At 49.0% G+C, this 10275-nt stretch overlaps 1 pseudogene; it reads left to right on the forward strand.

Moving 5' to 3' along the window:
• Positions 1 to 1163: 1163 nt before the first annotated feature.
• Positions 1164 to 1721, forward strand: LOC127692893 (ferritin heavy chain-like; annotated as a pseudogene).
• Positions 1722 to 10275: the final 8554 nt, after the last annotated feature.

Genomic DNA, 10275 nt, shown 5'->3' on the forward strand with positions numbered 1-10275 from the left:
CCATCAAAGCCCACTGGACCACAGGGTCAGAAAGCTCTGACCCTTGCTGGCCTTTCCTAAACACAGAGGTCACAGTGTGAGGGCTGAGTGACCATAAGAAAGTGCCACCAAAGAAAGAGAATGCAGGCTTCAATTTATATCTCAACCCTTACCTGCCGTAAGTTCTGAGGCCAGAGCATTTGCCTTCTCTCTTCCAAATTCAGACGTTGAAGCTTTGACTCTCATTAGATAGTCCTAGAAGGTAGGGGCTTGGGGAACTAGGCTGTGGTTATGTTGTGGAACTCCTGAGAATGGGATTAGCATTTTAGTCAGGGTCTGTATTCCTGCAGAAACATCATGACCAAGAAGCAAGTTCAGGAGGAAAGGGTTTATTCAGCTTACACTTCCACACTGCTGTTCATCACCAAGGGAAGTCAGGACAGGAACTCATGCAAGGCAGGGACTTCGAGGCAGGAGCTGATGCAGCGGCCATGGAGGAATGCTGCTTACTGACTTGCTTCCCCTGGCTTGCTCAGCCTGTTTTCTTATAGAACCCAGGACCACCAGCCCAGGGATGGTCCCCATAATAGGCCCTCTCCCTTGATCACTAATTGAGAAAATGCCTCACAGCTGGATCTCATGGAAGCAGTTTTCCTCAAGGGAGGCTCCTGTCTCTGTGATAACTCCACTTGCTGAATCTGTTGATCCCTCCCTCCTCTGCACCTATTCCTCATCTTTCAGGGTGGGTATGACCCAATGACGTAATTGTCCACAGACGCATGGCTAGTCTCAAGCCACCAGTTTCCCTCTGACTTTGAAGGTGGTAAATATGAAGGCACGGGTCTGTATCTGCCACAGACAGAACTGCAACCACTGCATGCTGATTACATACATGAATGAATGAATGAATGAATGAATGAATGAAATGTTGAAATCTGACCAATGCTACTAGGACCCACCACCATCACTCTTCTAGGCACATAAAAGAGTGAAAAATCGCATCTCCCCTCCATTAAATGATCTTTGGAAGCAGCAATGATGCGTAGCACTTCTGGTCTGAACCTCAGGCTGGAGCTCTCTACGAAGACTCTTCTCTGGCCGAGGCCACTAATCAGCCATAGGTGGCAAGTCTGGGTCCCTGTGTGCACAGACTACACCCTTTCTCTGCTGACCTGTGCCGCCCCGCTGCCACCATGACCACCGTGTCTGCCTTGCAAGTGCACCAGAACTACCACCAGGACTCGGAGGCTGCCATCAACCGCCAGATAAACCTGAAGTTGTATGCCTCCTACATCTATCTGTCTACGTCTTGTTATTTTGACAGAGATGATGTGGCTCTGAAGGACTTGCCAAATACTTTCTCCACTAACCTCAAGAGGAGAGGGAGCATGCTGAGAAACTGAGGAAGCTGCAGAACCAGCGAGGTGGCCGAATTGTCCCGCGGGGATATAAAGAAACCAGGCCGTGATGACCCCGAGAGCCGGCTGAATGCAATGGAGTATGCACTGCGCTGGGAAAGGAGTGTGAATCAGTCACTACGGGAACTGCACACATTGGCTACTGACAAGAGTGAACCCCACGGCGGTGACGTCAGTGAGACGCATTACCTGCCTGAACAGGTGAAATCCATTACAGAACTGGGTGACCACGTGACCAACTTATGTGAGAAGGGAGCCCCTGAATCTGGCGTGGCAGAATATCTCTTTGACAAGCACACCCTGGGACACAGTGGTGAAAGCTAAGCTGACTTCTCCAAAGCCACGTGACTTTACTGGTCACTGTATGTAGGCTGCCTTTATCTTTTCTAAAAGTTGCACCAAAACACCTGCTTAAGCTCTTTAATTTGTACCACTTCTTCAAATAAAAATTTTGGTGCCCCACACCCCAAAATAAGTGTGAAGACATGAGCTTGAACCCCCAGAACCCTTGTAAGTCTGGGATGTGGTAATGCATATCTGTAATCGCAGTTTGCCTGCCATCTCCGTATGCACGTGGAGAGAAGGAACTGGAGACAGCCGAACCCCTGGAAGCTATTGTGGCCATAAAAGTGGAGAGCAAGAGATTCTGTTCCAAACAAGATGGAAGGTGAAGACGAATACTCCAGGTTGTCCTTTGACCCCTACGGGCATACTGTAGCACACTCACCCTCTCATCAGACAAAATAGAATAACTCCGGCTAAGGAAGTTAGACGCACCGCTCTGTTTGTGAGCTAGAAGGCATAGTGTCCTTCTGGGACAATACACCAGACTCCTGCCTCCCTACCAGTCAGAACAAAGGCAATACCAGTGGGCTATGGAAGACTCCCTGACTCCCTCTGCGTGGCATTATACCCTACACATGAACCCACATTCGCTATTGATTTGGGTATAAATGTCTAAAATACATGCCATTTCAGTTTTCTTTTTCTTGTTTCTTTTAATCTGGAGTGTCATTTGTAGAAATGAGCACCGTATGTGCCTTGCTATGTCTTCTCAGTGGGGCCAGCTTGTCCCCACTGTGTGCTGCCACCTCCCCCAGTGACCTCCTGGGAGACCTTGCTTCTTACCCTGCAGATTATTTGGCCAGAGACTGTGAGCAGCTGGGGAGGGGTTGGAAGGACCCACTTACTGTCGTCATTCCCACCTTCACCTCGTCCAAAATCCTGACTCGTTTCGGTTCCAGCGCTGGCTGGAAATTGTGCTAGGATGGGCACCATATGGCTCAGAAAGGATCTCAGTCCCTAATGCTTTATTTGTCTCTGCAGTGTTCAAAATGCCTCCCCACCCCAAGCTCCAATATTTTAAGACACAAGCTGGAACTATTAGATAGGATTCCATACTGGGAGCCACGCGAAAAGTCACTTTGAGAGCCCATGCCTCAACATTTGGCTGAAATGAATTCAGTTTCTCACGGCAAGGCACCATGTGATAGGCTTTATTTCTGTCTCAGGAAATCCCAGCCAAAGGTCCCAGTCTAAGAACATGGGCTCCTGGACCATGCTATGGTGAGGCCCAGCTGACTCCCAGTCAGGGTCTTTCACGGGTTTTGTGACAGGCATTTCAAACACGTGACCATTCCTTGGCCTACGAGCAGTTTTACCACAAAGGAGTGATTCCCTGTTGACACGTGACATTCACAGTCAAGGCCAGCCCTTCCAACATCCAAGTGTCCAAAGACCCGCCACCAAAGATTCACCTTTAGCTTGGATTCTGATGGGTAACATCCGTTCTGAGAACAGAGCATCTAGATCTGACCTAAGGTTCACTCTATGGGCATCTGATGAGCATACATCTCATCAGGTGGAGGACACAGGTCCAGTAATGCAAGTATGATTCTGAGATCCCACAACATGGAATCAGGAGAGGACAGAGCTGTCTTCTGACAAGCACACATGTGTGCACCATGCCACACATGCACATGCTATTACATGGGCAAAAATAAATAGAAATATTAAATGTAAAATTAACACATGTTCTAGATATGCCACATCTCCCAGGAAAGATGGGCATGGTTCAGAAGGCTGGTTTAGCAAAGGCAAAAACTGAAGCCATACAGCCTGTCTGAAGCAGGTGTAAGGAGAGTTTTTCTAAAGGGGGGAGACCAGGTTCCAAAGAGCTGTATCTAAAATTCTGGTATGACAAAATTTAAAAGAAAGAGCCATTGGGATGGTTCTGTTTAAAAAATGTAACAGGCCTCCACGACCTTAGCATGACTGATAGCATGTTAGAGGCACCGTTCTGACCTCAGACCCCAGCACGTAAGCCCCAACATCTGCCAAAATGGGAGCAAAGGTCTCATTCATAGTTCCAGGAAAGTTCCTACATAGACTCTTGCTCTCTAGTGTCTGCGTTTCCACTCCTCGCTAACTGGAGTGTGACACCCAGGGTGTGGTTTTGTGCATAAGAGATAAAGTGCTGTGAGGCTCAGGGCTGCATGATTTGGGCAAGTTCCCCATGCAGATGTTGCCCAGTAATAAAGACTTTCTTTTCAGGTTTAAGAGTGTCCACGCAGTGGCCTCTGGTGGGCTTACCTCCCAACAAGACCACACTGATGAAGATAGGGCCGACTGGAATCCTCATACACTGATGGGGAGGTTAAATGGCCCCATCTCCATGGGAGACTGTAAGACAGTTCTTTACAATATTAAACATGGGCTGGCAAGATGGCTCATCGGACAGAGGTGCTTGCACAGTGGTCAAGTAACATCAGTATGATTCTCAGATTCCACAACATGGCTAGAGAGGACAGAGCTGTCTTCTGACATGCGCACATGCATGTGTCATGGTACACATGTGCTTGCCCTCACACAGGCAAAAATAGAGATATTAAGTGTAAACTTACCATGTGGTCTGGATATATCCAAGATAATGGAAAACGGGGTCCCGGATGGGTTATTGTGCTCACGTGTTTGCAACAACATCATTCAAAAGAGTCGATAGGGGAAGAAGCTCATATCTGCCATCAGAAAACAGGTCCCTGTATGCTCAACCTTGTGACATAGCAACATAACGTTATCACCTATGAAATTCATGCTTGAGACCTGCACAATCAAGTCTCTCTCTCTCTCTCTCTCTCTCTCTCTCTCTCTCTCTCTCTCTCTCTCTCTCTCTTTCTCTCTCTCTCTCTCACACACACACACACACACACCTCATACCTTATCCACAGCTAGCCTGTGTTGCGTGCTGCTGCCCATGCCCTGTAAGTTGTAGGTACCTTAAAATGGAGTGTGTGCACACCACGGAATTCAGCCTCAAAGACTAGGAGACTGGCACATACTGCAACATAGCTGAAATGGTCTGACGTTACGGCAAGAGAAATGCCCCATCTAAAAGGGGTGGATGCTGTATAGTCCCCTTAGATGAGCAAGCTACAGTGGCCACACCCATGGGGCATGGGTAGCATGTTTATTGCCAGGGGCTGGGGCAAGTGGGGAGGTACTGTTTAATGCACAAAGAGTTTCCATTTGGAAAGATAAAAATGCCCCTGATTTGGACAGTGGCGATGCCTGTGCAATGGTATGAAGGGACTTCCGGCCTATGAACCCTACACTTTCCTTAGCATGGTCCGTTGTGTGCCATGTGTATTTTACCACATTTGAAAAACTGGCAACCTGTCCAGTGAGACTGCTCAGTGGGTAGAGGTACTTGTATGTTCAGGCCTGACTACCTGAGTTTGATCCCTGGATCCCAGGAGAGAAGAACCGAACCGTTTCCTGAGCTGTCCTCTGGCTTCCTCATGAATGATAAATGTGGAGCATTTATATTATATAATGTGGAGCATTATTTAGTTATATATACACTAAACAAACAAACACTTTAAAAGGAAACCTATAAAGAACAGGTGTTCACCTTGTCTTTAACTCTCTTCTTTATATATGAACACAAAACACTTCTTTCACAATGTATTACTTTACTACATGCTCATGAAATGGGCAAGGTTGGCTGTTGTGTGTTGTGTGTTGCTTTGCTCCCCTGCCTAAGCTCCGGAACGGGCAGTGCTACCAGCCCCACCCAGCTTCCCTGAATCTACGCATAAAAGGCACACTCAATTATTCCTTTTCAACTTGCCTTCTGACACAATGTTGTTGGTCAACACTGTACTATGTTGGTTAACATATGTTGGGTGCTACTATCTCCCGCCTGGAAAACATGCCCTTAGCAATGTTCTTAGCCTTTTACCTCCCGCCTGCCTGAACCTTAGTCGCTCAGTTACATCCCTGGCTGCCTGTCTGTAGGAGTGGCCATAGGCCACTGCTCCGCCCAAGACCTCACTTGTCTGGTTAACTTTTCTCCCTCAGAAGCCGGGCGAAATCTCCTCCCCTCCCTTGTGTCTGGCTCTTTTCCTCCAGGGACCATAAAGTCCCACCTATTCCTTCTGCCCAGCAATTGGCCCATGGCTTCTTTACTGACAGATCAAGAATCGATTAGGGAATGGGACCTTAGCATCAGAACCGCCCCTACAGTTGACTGACTGAAAAAGCCAGGACGGTGATACAACATTCTGGTGGAAGAACCAGAATTAGGCCATTTAGAAATGCAGAAAGGTAAGCTGAGAGTGGAACTTATCTGGGACCACACTTGAGGAGTCCAAACTCCCTAACACGCCAGCCCTGCCTTCTAGATCTGTCCATTATCATGCACTTAAGAACTGGAGGTGACAGGATGGGGGGGGGGGGACAGCAACGGTGAAAGCATGGGAATGATTCGTGCGTGAGATTCCAGCACAACGGAAACTTTAAACCGCTTTGGTTTGCCAGAAGGTTCCAGGAACAAATACACATTTCTTCCTGTGTATTTGCTATATGTTGTCTCTCTCCATCTAACGTGTGCTCAAGAAATATGCCTGTTATCTGGCTCCTGATCATCAAAACAAATTCCTACTGCACAGAGGAAAGTGTTTCAGTGGAAACAAAATACGCTCCGCTTTTCATGCATCAAATATTTATGGAGGATTGGCAGGGGGCACCCGCCTGTAATCCCAGGACTTGGGGGGCACAGGGTGGACTGGGAAGATGAGAATTTCAAAGTCACCTTCCAGTACAAAGCAATTTGAGGCCAGCCTGGGCTGCATCACACCCTGTCTCAAAAAATAAATACACACATGCACCTAGCCACACAGACAGATACATACATACATACACACACACAGAGACAAACATACATATATTATATATACATATACATATATATACATATATATATATATATATATATATATATATATATATATATATATATATATAGAGAGAGAGAGAGAGAGAGAGAGAGAGAGAGAGAGAGAGAGATTATCATAAGCAGGACAGTGATCTACAGGAAGGCTGAAGAGACAAGAGGACATTGGGAGTTTTAGGATACAGTAGAAGGTGTTGTAAGGGTTGTGATGGAGAAGTTCGGAGAGCCAAGAGAGCCAGGAGGCTGGTTCACAGGCTCAGGGAGAAAGAGACAGTAGGAGACAGATAGGACTGTCAGAGGGTGGAGGCTGGACAAGTGGCTCAGCGGTTAAGAGCACTGACTGCTCTTTCAGAGGCCCTGAGTTCAATTCCCAGCCAGCACACGGTGGCTCACAACCATCTGTAACGGGATCCGATCCCCTCTGTGGTGTGTCTGAAAACAGCTACAGTATACTCACATAAACTAAATAAATAAATCTTTTCTAAAAAGTCAGAAGATGGTAAGTGGGTGTGCAGACGGGTTAGGAGGCTAGGAGGAACTGGGAGGGGAAAGGGAGTACTCACAGTGTTTGCTATGAAGTCTGGTCTTACACAGTCTGGTGTGGCTGGTTAAACAGCATCTGCAAGGCTGAGTCTGAACCTTGAAGCCCACAGGGAGGTCGGATGGAAAAGCACCATCAAGTGGGGATGGAAATAAAGCACGGGCCGGAACCCACACCATCGATGGTGTCTTCAAGGATGGGCTGATGTTTTACTGCCTGGATCCTCGCTGGGAGAACGGGATAAGCCAGGTCCCTCTGTCAGGGACTAAACCCTCACACATCTGGCCCTGGAGAAGCTGAAAAACAACCCCAGAGAACGGAGAGACCATGTGGTCAACCCCAGACGCCCCCATCTCAGCAGCTCCCCACCACACTAGAAGTTCTGAGTAGCTCGTGGGTCCTGAAACTGCACAGAGAAGAGGTCCCGCTCAGCACAGATGGTCACTTCACCGGGGACTGGGGAGTTGAGGGATTATAAGAGAAACCATCAGCTAAACTAGGGTGGTAAGGATGGGCAAAGATCAGCTCGACAGTGGGTGGGGCCGTGTTGGTCCACGTCCGCTCCACTGCTGGGCGTGGTCTCTTGCGGGGGTGGAACTCGGGGAATCTGTGCTCTGGGGGGTGGGAAAGCCCGAGCTGGTTCAGGGGTCCCTGGTGCAGCGACAAGGCCAGGCCGTGGGGTTCTCAGACTCTCGGACATCAAGGTACTGCTGGGAATGGAGAAAGTTCTGAGTCATGGGCTGAGGGCTAGGGGCAGCATGCGGGGCCAGGGGCCGGGGCGGGTGAGTGGGAAGGGGAGCTCTGGTTTGTACAGTAGGGGATTGTCCTTAGCTTGGTGGAAGCAGGCTTGGTGGCAGTTGTGGCTGAGAACACAGAGAGGCCGGCTGTGTGGCTCTGTAGTCCACTGCCTCTCCATGGCTCTCCAGGGCGGATCCTGATGATACACAGTCCACGGTTCTAAACAGTTTATTGGCTGTTCATGGCAGAAAATGGATGTATGGTGTACCATACCATACCCCCGTCTCAGGGTGGGCCTGAGATTAAATACCTTTTGCAGGGAGGAATGTCTGGGAAGGGAAGCTTTTTGGCTAAGCGCTCCAGGCCTCTATGTACCTCATTAGCATGGAGATCTCTGTTTGAGCCTATGTGACCTGTGGTCACCTCTCTTTTATGTGAGAAGCATGGCAGGTGTTCCAAGTCAGGAGTCTAGCAGGGAGCTGGGAGTCGCCTAAGCCTCAGGTGTGTGCCCACCGAGTCTCCGGGTCTCGACCTGCTCTACCTTACCAGACTTCCTGGCCTGGTTTTACATCCCAAAGGGGTTTTACGTCTTCCCAGGGTACTGGAGTCACACTAAACAATAGGAAGTTGGGAGAACTGTGTATCTCTTAAAGGAAATGAGAATAAACAAGAGAACTATGTTTTCCCAGAGAAGACACTTGTTTAAAAACAAAGCAAAACAAACAGAAATAGGCTGGGTGTAGCAGCTCACATCTGTAATCCCAACACCTGGGAGGCAGAGGCTGGAAATGAAGAATTCAGTATCACCCAAGGTGTGATAGCTTGTATATGCTCTGCCTAGGGAGGGGCATGATTAGAAGGTGTGGCCTTATTGGAGTAGGTGTGGTCTTGTGGGTGTGGGGCTTTAAGGCCCTCATCCTAGCTGCTTGGAAGTCAGTATTCTGCTAACAGCCTTCAGATGAAGATTTAGAACTCTCAGCTCCTCCTGCACCACGCCTGCCTGGATGCTGACAGGCTCCCGCCTTGATGACAATGGACTGAACCTCAGAACCTGTAAGTCAGCCCCAATTAAATGCTGTCCTTATGAGAGTTACCTTGGTCATGGTATCTATTCACAGCAGTAAAACCCTAACTAAGACACATGGCTATATGACTCCCTCCCAAACAAAAAAAAACCCAAATAATGGGTAAATGAAATATCACAACAACAAAAATGGACTGCTGTTGTTGAACACATCTGAACTGAAATCCTTAAGCTTGTGGTGGGCTAGTTTACAAAGTCTCTCAGACGGCTTCTTCTCTTGTCCTCTTCTCAAGCCTTTGGATTGTCTAGCATTTTCCCAGTCCTTAGTCCCTTCCTCATGGCCAAGAAATGCCGGGGCATGCTCGTGGCCACATAAGCCTTAGCCTGTTTTGTTTCAGACTCTGAAGAGGCTCATACGTGCAGGTGAGCATGCATGGCTCCCAAGTGCAGGTAAGCATGCATGGCTCCCAGGTGCAGGTAAGCATGCATGGCTCCCAAGTACAGGTAAGCATGCATGGCTCCCAGGTGCAGGTAAGCATGCATGGCTCCCAGGTGCAGGTAAGCATGCATGGCTCCCAGGTGCAGGTAAGCATGCATGGCTCCCAGGTGCAGATAAGCATGCATGGCTCCCAGGTGCAGGTAAGCATGCATGGCTCCCAGGTGCAGGTAAGCATGCATGGCTCCCAGGTGCAGGTAAGCAAGCATGAATGACTCCCAGGTGCAGGTAAGCATGCATGACTCTGAGGAGCAGGTAAGCATGCATGGCTCCCAGGTGCAGGTAAGCATGCATGGCTCCCAGGTGCAGGTAAGCATGCATGGCTCCCAGGTGCAGGTAAGCATGCATGGCTCCATGGTGCAGGTAAGCATGCATGACTCTGAGGAACAGGTAAGCATGCATGGCTCCCAGGTGCAGGTAAGCAAGCATGAATGACTCCCAGGTGCAGGTAAGCATGCATGACTCTGAGGAGCAGGTAAGCATGCATGGCTCCCAGGTGCAGATAAGCATGCATGGCTCCCAGGTACAGGTAAGCATGCATGGCTCCCAGGTGCAGGTGAGCATGCATGGCTCCCAGGTGCAGGTAAGCAAGCATGAATGACTCCCAGGTGCAGGTAAGCATGCATGACTCTGAGGAGCAGGTAAGCATGCATGGCTCCCAGGTGCAGATAAGCATGCATGGCTCCCAGGTACAGGTAAGCATGCATGGCTCCCAGGTGCAGGTGAGCATGCATGGCTCCCAGGTGCAGGTAAGCATGCATGGCTCTGAGGTATAGGTGAGCATGCATGGCTCCAAGGTACAGGTAAGCATGCATGGCTCCCAGGTACAGGTAAGCATGCATGGCT

Source organism: Apodemus sylvaticus, chromosome 9 (genome assembly GCF_947179515.1).
Source record: "Apodemus sylvaticus chromosome 9, mApoSyl1.1, whole genome shotgun sequence".
Lineage (NCBI taxonomy): Eukaryota > Metazoa > Chordata > Mammalia > Rodentia > Muridae > Apodemus > Apodemus sylvaticus.